The sequence below is a fragment of the Vulpes vulpes genome, chromosome 9, assembly GCF_048418805.1.
Source record: "Vulpes vulpes isolate BD-2025 chromosome 9, VulVul3, whole genome shotgun sequence".
In the NCBI taxonomy this organism is placed as follows: Eukaryota; Metazoa; Chordata; class Mammalia; order Carnivora; family Canidae; genus Vulpes; species Vulpes vulpes.
In genome coordinates this window covers 60,346,987-60,357,655 of record NC_132788.1, presented here as the reverse complement: position 1 = coordinate 60,357,655, position 10,669 = coordinate 60,346,987, and the positions used below count along the sequence as shown (strand labels likewise).

The 10,669-nt window shown below is 44.4% G+C and overlaps 1 protein-coding gene across 26 annotated transcripts in view; it reads left to right on the top strand.

Moving 5' to 3' along the window:
• Positions 1-4: 4 nt before the first annotated feature.
• The window catches only part of ATG7 (autophagy related 7), a 235,071-nt gene continuing 224,406 nt past the window's right edge, over positions 5-10,669 (top strand). For 4 of the 26 annotated variants that reach the window (XR_003237720.2, XR_003237719.2, XR_011994312.1 and 1 more), the window contains exon 1: positions 7-88. The gene's annotated coding sequence lies outside the window, so the exon portion shown is untranslated. Of the gene's footprint in view, positions 584-2,824; positions 2,947-6,720; positions 6,935-10,669 lie in introns of those variants that run through there. The other 22 variants (XR_011994314.1, XM_072720286.1, XM_072720281.1 and 19 more) reach the window with 15 other exon arrangements.

The following is a 10,669-nucleotide window of genomic DNA, read 5'->3' as shown; positions in this document are numbered from 1 at the left end:
GGGGGCGGGGCCACCCGGGGCGGGGCCATATTGCGTCATCGGAGCGCGCGCTGCGGACGACGCCGTGGTTGCCGGAAGTTAAGCGGCGGTAAGTGAGCCGCGCTGGAGAGGCAGTGGCGGGGTCCTGCGCCTGGCGGGAAGGGGCGAGCTCGGCGGTGAGGGCAGGAGTCTTGGCGGCTTTCGGGATCCTCCCTCCTGCAGGGGGTCACTAACTCCGGCTCTCGCCGTCCTTCCGCAGCCACGTCCCCCGGGACTGGTTGAGCCCGGGCTCTTCTGACTGGAAGGCTCCCGCTGCCCTAAGTCAGGCCCTCCTGTCGTCTGGCGGGCGGTACTCTGAGTCTGGGGGGTCGGAAGGCCGGAGACCCGCCGCCAGGCTTCCTATCCTGGCCTTGCCCGCCTTTGCGGTGCGGCTTCGGCGAGTCAGCGCTTTCGGCCTCTCTTGCCTCATCTGTAGAATGGGAGAGCGAGAATAGCGTCATTTGTGAGGCGGGGGCATGAAATGAAGTCAGGGCTTTTCTGAGCTGAGATTCTCGATTCTTCAACGTGGCCCAGGGGTCACAAGCTTTAATGGTTATTCAGTCAGGTAAGGCAAATGTAGGTGTAAGGAATTTATTTCCATGTCAGGAGCAGACTTCTGTTTTTACCGAATTGAGTTTTTTCATGGTGCGGTTCTGACATGTATGAAGCGGGAGAAATGAAAACAAGACTTGGGCGCTGCACGCGTGTGATCTCTTGATCATTAAACACAACTACAATTTTTTTTTCAAGACCAATTTTTAGAAATTGTGGGTTTTTGGGGGTTTTGTTTGTTTTTACTCCGCAGCTGAAACCAGACATATATGTGACTGCCAGTTTCAGATCCCTGGATACCAGGTTCCCTTTCCCATTGAGTACTCGGATTTCTTTTCTTTTTATTTATTTTTTTTTTAAAGATTTTTATTTATTCATGAGACAGAGAGAGAGAGAGAGGCAGAGACACAGGCAGAGGGAGAAGCAGGCTCCATTTAGGGAGCCTGACGTAGGACTGGATCCCGGGTCTCCAGGATCAGGCCCTGGGCTGAAGGCAGGCGCTAAACCACTGGGCCATCCGGGCTGCCCATGATTTCTTTTATGACACCATTGCTCACTGGTTAAATTTCATAAGTGGCAGAAAACCCACTACCTCTGGTGATTGTTTGGTCTTCCCCCAGCTTTGACTTGAGTTCTATGTTGAGCCGAAAGCAGCTACCCATGATCTCAGCTCATTGTCCGCAGTCCTTCAGGCTCCTGGGATCTCCCTTCCCCTGATTGCCCACACACCTTTGAAAGCTGCTGGTTTGTCTTCCCCTTCACACCATTTCTTCTCCAGGCTGAGCACGTTTAATTTATGTACCCATAGTAAACTCCGTAATGATGGAGAATCTTGTTTATGTGCCAGGCATCACTGTGAGCATTGCTGGTGTAGAGGTAAAACCGGACAAAAACAACAACAACAAGAAACCCTGTTTTATGGAGCCTACTTTTTTTTTTTTTTTTTTTAAGATTTCATTTATTTATTCATGAGACACACAGAGAGGCAGAGACACAGGCAGAGGGAGAAGCAGGCTCCATGCAGGGAGCCTGCCCTGGGCTGAAGGAGGCACTAAACCGCTGAGCCCCCTGGGCTGCCCGGAGCCTACTTTTTGATTGTGGTGGTGGCATTTGTGGTAATTGTCAATAATACCCGTCTTTTAGTGGGCCAAAGGTGTTTCAGATCCTGTTAGATGCTACAGAAAAAAGAGACCGTAATGGGATGGAGAGTAACCGGGGGTTAGTGGAGGGAGTTTTTGTAAAATCTAGCTGGTGAATTCTAGAGGCAAAGTCTCTGAGTAGGTGATTTTGGAACTCACATGCGAATGAAGAAAAAAGAAAAAAGGCCAGCCTTGTGAAAGCTCATCTTGCCTAATGGTTCCTTCTATCCCCCGGTTCTGTGCTGCGGTCTTGTTAAGCCGTGTACAGGTTGTGTCTCACTTGTGCCCTTTGTTTCTGCCCCTTCTGCTCCTTCTGCCTAAAAACAGCTCCCCTTCCTCTTCCTTTCTTGGCCAACTTCTCCCTGCCCTTCATGTGACATGATCTCAGAATTCTTTAAGGAGTGAGGTACAGGCCTCTCATTCAAGATGTACATCCCCGTCCTCAAGGAGTTAATTATTTTTTAAGTCAAGGAGATAGATAGTAGCACTCTGGTATGAAGCTAGAGTAGAGATTTGCCAGAGGAGGACTCAGAGTGACCGTAGGTCAGGATGAGGCATCTGAGAAGGCTTCTGTGAGGATGTATTGGTTATGAAGGTTGAGCAAGATTAGTCAGGAGGAGAGGAGTGGGAGGTGGGATGATATTGCATTGGGAGTGGTGTGAGCAGAGAGCTGTAGGTGACTGTGTGACTTGCAGGTAGTTCACCTAGGCTAAGAGGGGACTGTGGAAAGGTAAGCAGGAGGCAGGTCACAAAAGGCCTTGTGGGCCATAGAGGATTATATATTGTAATATACGATTAGGATCACAGACTTTGTGATCTAAGTTACTTGTGTACCTATGCTGGCTTTGCCCCAAGCTAGTTTTGAGACCGTGGGCAAGTTCTTCTCTTTCTAAGCTTCAGTTTGCTCACGTGAAAGCCAACCTCCCAGGGTTGCTGTGAGAATTGAACGCTATATGTTAACCCACCTGATGTTCGTAGATGGTAAATGATAAACTGTAGCAGTTAATATTGCCATGCTAAGAAATTTGGACTTTATCTTGAAAGTGTGATGTTGGAGAGTCCAGGCAGTTTAAAAAAGGAATGTGACATGCTCTCTTCTGTTTTAAATTACCCAGGAAGTTCCATGGGGATTACACTGGGGCCAGCTGGGAGACCAGTGAGGACACTGTCGCTTTGGTCCAGGTGGCAGAGGAGGGAGGCCTGAACCAAGGCAGTGGCTGTGCCGAGAGATGCATGGGTGGGTTTAAAGGATACAGGGAGTGGGATTTGCTGGACTGGCAACCCTGTAACACCACGTGGTGAGAAGAGGGAGATGAATTGGGATATGGGTGGGTGCAGGGGATGAATCCTGTGTGTGGACCTAAGTAATAACAAAGTTCTTTGATGAGTGGTCCTTGTTTGGTTATCCCTGACCTCTGCTGAAATTTTATGTGGAAGTCCAAATGGCCTGTTTTCTCTACTATTAGTCATGGGAAGTGAAGTTCAGAAATGCCTGCCTCCTTTTTTGTCTCCTAATCCTTCTCACCATCTCTAGTATAAGGCCTGGTTGTGTACTCAAGGGAAAATAACGAGATGCTGCTTTGTTAGCCAGTGGACAGTATGCGTCTCCATGGTCTTGGCAGACTGGGTAGCAACAGTGCAGTGTCAGTCCAGCTCCAATGATCACCTCTGGGTTTTTCTCAACGCCTTCTTTGTTGTGCTTACCCTCCTTGGCACTCATTCCTGTTTGACAGTCTCTCTTTGAGAGTGTGGTATACAAAGAAAGATCTCTTTCTTCCGGAGTCTGACCATACAGACGGCTGTAGTTTTTTTGGTGACCTGAGGCCCCCCACCCCATCTCTGTTGTAGACACATCCTGCCCTTGACACTATCGCGCTGTGAGCTCCTGGCGCTGCTTGGCACTCCCCACGTGTGTTGGGACAGCTCTTTTGCCTGGCTCCCGCTTGTCTTTCAGATTTGCATTCCTCCCCCAGCTGCCTAACGTTCCCTTTGACTTCACTGAGTTGCAACATCAGTGAAGGCTCCTCAGCCTCTATCATTTACAAACTTAGCTCCAGTGGGCCTGGAGCTGTCACTGGGCCTCATTCTGTGAAAGAAATACGTTTAGGGGTAATTCTTTTACTTGTGCTGAGATTCCATCTCTTCCTTTTCCTCCGGATCTGGTTCCATCATTTATTCTGTTTCTTTCCTGCTTATCCATCCCTTCTCATGTAAATATCTAGTAAAAAACCAAAACGTCTTCCCATTTACTTCAGCCACCATGCCACCTCATCCTGTCCACATTTCTTGACTTCCTGAAGTCATCATTTGCTAAAATCCTGCTTCCACCCACTCGTCCTCCAAAATTGCTCTCCCTAGTCTTCACACCTCTGTGTTACCAAAACTTCTGAACATTTTGCCTTCCTTATCTTTTGAATTCTGAGCACATCTAATATTGCTGATACTCCTTCACTTATGAAAACCACTCCTGTTTTGTGCTGTCTTTCTGGCTGTTTCCCCCTGTATCCATTGTAGGTTTTTTCCCCTCCTTTTGTCTCTTAAATGCTAGTTTTTTCCAAGGCTCTGCCTTATACTCTGTGCTCTTCTCACTCACAACTTCAGCTCCCACTTACATACCAAGGACCCCTGTTCTGTATCCTGAGCTGGGATCTCTCATGAGGGCCCATGCTCAAACTCAGTGAGTCCAAAATGAAGCTCATAAGCTTCCTTCCAAGACTGCAATTCTTTTTCTTTTTTTTTAAGATTTTATTTATTTATTTGTTTGAGAGAGAGGTAGTGAGAGAGAGCAGAGCAGGAAAGAGAGGCAGAGGGAGAAGCAGGCTCCCCTCTGAGCAGGGAGCCTGCCATGGGCTTTGATCCTAGGACCCCAGGATCATGACCTGAACTGAAGAGAGATACTTAACTGAGCCACTCAGGCGTCCTCCAAGGCTGCAGTTCTTTCTACATCCTTTACTCTGACTCATTCTCCTCCTTCCATTTAGTCATTCACACCAGAGCCCTCTTGTCATCTTGAACTTTTACCTCTCATGCCATCCCAGGCAGTCATCAAATTTCTACAGATTCTCCTTCTTTGATAGTCCCCCAGATGCTTTAGAAAATGTGTCCTCCATTTTCTCTCCCACTGCCTTAGTTTGGGCTCTTCTCACTTCTTGCCTATATTCCCTACATGACCATTAGCTCCTTGCCTTGTCTGGTGCCAGGTGCCCTTTCTAAAATACAGATCTTAGGTAAAAAACAAATCCCTGCTTTTTCAGTCTAATTTGTATATTGCTCCTTCCTCCTCCCATAACAGCCTGTACAGATACTTAAACCATACCGTGTGGTGCTTGTTTTATCCACAAATTGCTCTACTGTCATTCCTGGTCTTAGTAACCCTCAAAACTTAGATCCTGAAAAGCAAAGACCTTAGTTTTTTTGCCATTGAGTGCTGAAATATAGCACGGGAACTTGTGCATATTATGTTTATTTATTTATTTAAATATGTTTATTGAGGGAATAACTAAATGGAAACCCCTCTGTCTTTGACACATGTTTTGTTGGTAACATTAATTCTTTTTTTGAGTGCCTCCTATGTCAGTTACCTGCATTTTCTAATTGAATCCTTACAATGACTCGGTATAGCAGGTGATATCCCATCTTATAGCTGGAGAAACAGGCTCCTAGAAGTTAAATGACCTCCCCAAGGTTGTGTGCCTAGATGTAGCAGAGGTGGGATTTTAACTCAGGTCTCTCTGGCTCATGAAGCCCTTCCATTGTCATACTGCCTCCAGCGTATCAGGCTGCATCTTTGCCCAGTAGTTTTTCTGGACTTAGATTTAATACTATATTTACCTCTGTAAAGTTTTTAGTCTTGTTAAAATAGGCCTGTTGTATCAGGTGGTCAGAATCTTTTCTATTCTGAAATTTTGTTATCCATCATATTGCCTATTCCTTCCTGCTTCATGTCATGTGTAGAATTGGTAAGCAAACCCTTAACATTATTCAAGTCACTGGTAAAATGCAGCAAGTATACTTATTGAATATATTTGTTTACACCGTTTCTGTGTGTTTCCCTGCTCTAAACCCCTAACACACAGTTCAGCACACATGAAATAGTAAATATTCATTGACACAGATAAATAAAAATAAATTGGACCAAAGACAGCCAGTGACTTATCACCATTAGCTCCTTTCTTCCTAACATCGGTTCATAACCTTAACCAGAATTCTTTGAATAAGGTTATTTTTACCAGTTTTTAATCCCTCTGATTATGTCAGTATATCCACTTACAACATCTTCATCTTACCTACTAGGATATTTGGAGCATTCTTTTTTTTTTTTTTTTAATTTTTATTTATGATAGTCACAGAGAGAGAGAGAGAGGCAGAGACACAGGCAGAGGGAGAAGCAGGCTCCATGCACCGGGAGCCCGATGTGGGATTCGATCCTGGGTCTCCAGGATCGCGCCCTGGGCCAAAGGCAGGCGCCAAACCGCTGCGCCACCCAGGGATCCCTATTTGGAGCATTCTTGTCAGAGACTTTGCCTGAGGTCCAGATATCCTATGTCCCTATGCCTGTGGTTCTTCTTTGATCAAGGAAGAAGTGCAGTTACTCTGTCATGACTTGTTCTTAAACTATAGTGGCTTCTTATGATTACTTGGGACTGCTTCATACAGTTCTGCAGGTTATGCACTGCACAAGAGGCCACATCTGAGGGTGTTTATGTCATAGGCATCATGGGTTTATTTTTTATAATGTCAATTTTCTGACATACAAGGGTAAAATGTCTTGAGCCAACCCATCAATGTATTAAGGAAGTTTTTTAAGGGAAGGAAGTAAAATATCTTGAGCAAGGGGTGCAGTTTTCTAATTGTACAAAAGTGCCATGTGGTCTAGAAAGGCCCACATGACACTCTTCCTGGGAGCAAAATCTCTGTCCAGTGGGCTGGAGAGCCCAACCTTATTCTCATCTTTGGAAATTAAATATTTTGAAAATCTGGTATCAAGTGTTGGCTTGGCCCAATTTTTCAGCCCTTCTTTTCCAGGACTCTTTAAATATCACCGGAACTGAAAATCAGAGTCTCTGTTACTCAGAAGCTAGCCTGCATAACTCAGCCTGCTTTTAGGAAACCATCACGGATTTTACCTGTTGGTTGGCATAAGGTCTCCACAGTGATTCAGGTGAATCCAGGTAGCAGTCCCTCATATACACGACGGAGCAACGTGACACTGTTGATTGGTGCAGGTAACAAAAAGTCTTAAAAGCAGGCATCATGCATCCAACTTTCTTGTGTTGTTTCTCTCTCCTGTCTCACAGCCCTTCTCAGCTTTTACAGCTTTTGCTACCTCTCCTTCGTAGGCTTCCCATGCCCTACAAGGCTGGTATCCAGTGCATCCATTCTCAAAAACTGAGGCTGAACAAGTAGACTATATATGAAGGTAAAGATTATTAAAGCAGAAGGAAAACAACTGCCAGAAGTAGCCAATGAGAATGAAGGTTACAGTTTGAAGACTGTGGAGGTGACTGTCAGTTCTCTGATTGACTTCTTGAAGAAGCAAATAATGCCAGTCTGTAGGGGTACACATAGAGGTGAGGGAGACAACTCGCCCGTAATAGCAGTTATCATGCCTGCTTATGTGATCAATTGTGATCACCTCACGGTACAGTTACCAAAAAAAAAAAAAAAAAAAAAAAAAAGCCATTTTAGATGACTTGGTGTCTTGCGGAGACATCGGTTTGGCTCAGGGGCATCTTGATTCTAATGCGATTTTTAAAAGGAATTGAGGCTTCTGAATCAGATGATTCCTCTGTAGGAATCCTGAGTTTTTATCTTCTGGTAAAGGCTAATAATCTGTCTTCAAAGTTTGGAACTTTGCTCCCCTCCTTTTGGAAGGGAGGGCTTGTAAATCTCCTTCTTTGGAAGCCTTGCACATTATTTCCAAAATTCATGAAGATGCAGAGCATCACTAGCCAACAAAACATGCATTGGCTCCATATGCCAAAGGGACCCTCTCCCCACTCCTGGCCCTCTCTGCCTCTTTTTTTTTTTTTTTTTTTTTAAACCCATCCACAGCTAAGAATATACTGCTTGACAGTGGGACTTGGCCATGTGGTTTGGTGCTTATTTTAATGACTGCCAGAGCTCGCGGCCTGTAGCTGTGAGAATGAGAACAGAAGTCTGCTCTATGTGCTCCATTTTGGCCCAGAGGAGGTACTTCAGGGCCAAATTGTGGTTTTTCTGCCACTTCTGCTAAGTGAATGGCCCCACGCAACCTCAGAGAAATTGAACACAAAGTGCTCCTAACCCTTAGAACTTGTTCCTCTGTACTTCCCCTTGATGGCCTATAGCAGGATACCAACCGTTCCATTTTAATTAATCTCTGCTGTGAGTGCAATGCTCCTTTGAGGGAGGCAAGGCTTCAATGAGACGTGTTTAAGGCAGAGAAAGTTTTCATAGTGAACATGGGGAAGGCAACCACATTAGTCAGGCTCTGTCGGCTAACGCAGGAGGGATGTGTTGACAAGAAGAACTAACAGCACTACTATGTATTGAGCACTGGCTGTGCCCGGCACTGGGATAGGTACATCATACTCTTTCTCATTTAGCCCTTCCAACGACCTCAGGGCTTGGGTATAATTATCCTTATTTCGGAGATGAGGAAATGAAGGCAGAGGGGATAAAGTTCCCTGCCCAAGGCTCCTCAGCCAATAAGAGGTGGAACTGGAACTTGCATTTGGGTCCATTTGAAGACCAGACTCCCAACTGCTGTCACTTTAGCATCCTTTCTCTGAACCATTAGAAGCTTCCCTGCCCTCCCAAAGCAGATGAACAAAAACCCAACAACACACACATGGACAAATTACAGCAATTTAGTACAGTTTGGCTGGCCTCTTTTTCTGCTATCTCTCCAAGGGTCTAGTTTCCCTGAAGACAGGTTTGTTTGATCACTATGATTGTTGTCTATCTTCTACCAATTTACCTTCTTCATTTCCAGAAATCCTACACTGGCGTAATACTTGCTGTGTCCAATCCTATTGGCCCCCCGCTGGAGAAAGACCAGTTGGACAGACTCACCAGGGAGCATTCCTGCTCCAATTAATTATATAAGCAGCAAAACCAAAACTCTTCTGTCTTCAGCTTCTTTAATAACAAATGTCAGAGAGAAATTTATGGAAATGATATTTCATTTAGACTTATTTAGAGCAAGAATTTCTTTTCACCAAAGCTAGATTTAAAGAGGTAATCTGTTAAGTATTAAATGAATACAGGAAGTTCTCTGTAGGATCACTGTAGGTCTTTGTTTGTTTGTTTCTTTCTTTCTTTCAAGATTTTATTTATTTATTAATGAAAGACACACAGAGAGACAGACACAGACACAGGCAGAGGGAGAAGCAGGCTCCATGCAGGAAGCCCGATGTGGGACTAGATCCTGGGACTCCAGGATCATGTCCTGGCCTGAAGGCAGGTGCTAAACTGCTAAACCACCCAGGAATCCCCAGGACTTTCTGAATATAGGACTTTCTGTTTTACTTTTCTTGTTCAAGTGTAGTATACATATAATAAAATGCACTAATCATAAATCTGTAAGCTCATGGGTTTTTACATAGGTATGTGCACTGTAACCACCGCCCAGCTCAAGTTACATAGAATATTTCCAGCTCCCCAGGAGGCATCTTATTGTCCTTTCTCTTATTGCCCCACCCCATCCTGTGATTACTTTTCTAATTTCTATCATGTTAATTGGTTTTGCCTGTTGAGTATATAATAACATAGGCTAGGTGTGTGCAGGTGTTAAAATTGTCTTCATATTTTATTTTGGAACAGTTTCAGACTTGCAGCCTTACAAGAATAAGACAAAGACTTTCATGTGCCCTTCTCCCAGAGACTCCATCCAGATTCTATCCCAATAGCATCCTTTATAAAAGCAGAGTATCAACCCAAGATCACATGTTGCCCTCAGTTGTCACGTCTTTCTCTTTCACTCTGGGACAATTTCCTAGTCTTCCCTTGACTTTTAAGACCTTGACACTTTGGAAGATTGTAAGCCCATCTAAGTCATTTTGTAGAAGGTTTTCTAGTTAGGGTTTACCTGACGTTTCCTCTCGATAAGCCCCAAGTTGTTTTTTTAGCCGAGTGCTATAGACGTTTGTGTTTTTCATGGCATTCCATCAGATAGTATTCATGTCTGTTTGTCCCATTGCTGCTGGTGTTAACTTCAGTCCCTACATGAAGATGGAATCTGCCAGATTTTGTCACTCTAGAGTCACTTTTTCTCTCTTTTGATTAATCATTTTTTTGGTGAGACTTTGAGACTGAATGTAGGCTTTTAACTTCTGTAGCCATGGGAATACTTTCAGGAAGAAAGATTGATTCTTTACTGATTTTGTATTTGGTTGAGTAAGGTTTCATTTCAATTGATTTGTACATGCATATCTCTTGCCCACTAAGATCTTAGTCCTAAAATACAGTAATAAGTTTAGAGACCTTCTAAGTCACATGGCCTATTTCCATATGTTCTTCATGATTTCTTACTCTCATCTCCGTATTCCATGGTAATAAGCTTGGAGTTTGTCTTCCCAATTGCAGAAGCCTGGCTTATTTCTTAACTCTTGCTTCTCTTATGATAGGTACCCATAAAAGGTTTCTAGAACTCATCTTAGTAGCATTTGAGAGCCACTCTGCAAGGGAGTATGGTATATTGAGAGGAATATGAGCCAGGATCTGAATCTGTAGAATTTATAATCAGGTTGATGGAAGTAGACAGATCAGCAGAGAGTCAGACAGTAATACTAAATGTAAAGGTAGCTTAGAGACAGGAGTGATTAACCATAGCCAATGGAGCAGAGCAAACATGGAGTAAAGAGAGTGAAAGGCAGCTTTGGGAAGCCTTTCTGGAGCAAATAATCTCCAAGCTGGATTTTGAAAAGTGCCAGTCACAGAGGCAAGGGTGCCTTTTAGACAGGGGGAGCAGTTTTTTC